The following is a 1,686-nucleotide window of genomic DNA, read 5'->3' as shown; positions in this document are numbered from 1 at the left end:
TCTTTCAACCAATCTGAAATCAGGAATTTCAAGCATAATAAAAGAAACAAGATCTACTTTACCTTTCACTCGTTTGTTTCCTGTTTGTTTCTCCCTTCCTTTTGCGTAAACTACAGATAGACAATAAACTTTCTGTATGATTAAAAATATATCCTTGCTATTGAGAAGTTTAGGAAGGAGATGCACACTGAACTGGCAACAGAGTTTTTGCAGAAAGCTACGTCTGCCCTTCCCCGACCTCCAGGGGGGTTCAGAGTACTTGGGATCTGAGGGGAGGGCTGAGGGGCAGTGCAGTAGGGGAGTGACCACTTTAACTGATTACTTCAAATCATCCAGGAAAGAATTTAGACTGCCACAAAGCAGGCCCCCAATTAGCGTGTGGTTAAGACAAGATGAAAGTGAATACAAGGCAAAATCTAAAAGGGTTATGCTAAGAAAGGGCATGTAGGCTTGTCTTAGAAATAGCTGCCATGTACGACATGTACCGTATCTGAGCCCAGTTACTAAGTACTTTTCATATATGAATTAACTCAATTCTTATATCACCTTAAATTAGTTATTATCCTCCTTTTAATGGTGAAGAAAGTGGAATTTACGAGGGAGGGCTTGGCTGAAGTTACACATCTGGTATTAGAAAAGCTGGAATTTAAATCCACTTACTTCCATTTAACTCTAAAACCACATCTCTTCTTTTACCCCCTACCATCTGAAATACAGCACGAGGTCTGACAGCATGTGAAAATTCACTGGTTTTAAAACGGGGAACTCTAACCACATAATTCGCGTGTTTGGCTTGAAGTCAATATGAACATACATTTTAATGACTATTTGCTATTCACACAAAAGAGCATCGTTTCTAAAAATCACCGCTTCTTTTCAAAAAGCAGTGAGTTTAAGGCTAGCCTGAACTACGTAATGAGACCCTGTCTCAAAAAAAGAAAAAAAAAAAAGAAGCAATGAGCTCTGTGTATAATACAATATATAATATTTATATATCCTCAAAAAGGATAATATCCTGAATTTTTCACAGAGCACTTTTTATTGTCTTCTGTAATAAAATGCACACAACATAAAATTTAGCATTGTAGCCATATAAAATGTCATTTTAAATGGCTACAAATAAAGAACTACTTATTGGCATTAATACATTCACCATATTAGGCAACCACCATTGTCTATTTTCAGAACAGTGTATCACCCCAAACAATACCCCCTACTCAAGAGTCGCTCAACAGTCACCCTCCCCAAAACCCTAGGCAACCACTAATCTCCTTTCTGTCTCTGCTGAATTGCCTACTCTAGATATTTTGTGTAAATGAAACATACAATATGCGGGCTTTTGTGTCTAGCTTCTTTTATTTAGCATAAATTTTCAAGATTCAACAATGCTGTAGAATGTATCATTACTTCTTTCTTTTTTATAGCTGAATAGTAATATTTCATTGTATGCCAGATTTTGTTCATCCATTTATGAGTTAACAGGCATATGGGTTGTTTCCACTTTTTGCTTATTGTGTTTTTTGTTGTTTTTGTTTTTTTTTTTCCGGTACCAGGAATCGAACTCATGATGTCGCGCTTGCCAGGCAGGCGCTGTGCCACTAAGCTAAATTCCCAGCCCCAAGAGGTTTTTTTTTTGTTTTGTTTTGTTTTGTTTTTTTCTCCGGTACCGGGAACCGAACTCACGAC

This window comes from Chinchilla lanigera, unplaced genomic scaffold, assembly GCF_000276665.1.
Source record: "Chinchilla lanigera isolate Chin_1 unplaced genomic scaffold, ChiLan1.0 scaffold00033, whole genome shotgun sequence".
Lineage (NCBI taxonomy): Eukaryota > Metazoa > Chordata > Mammalia > Rodentia > Chinchillidae > Chinchilla > Chinchilla lanigera.
Note: the sequence above shows the minus strand (reverse complement) of the source record.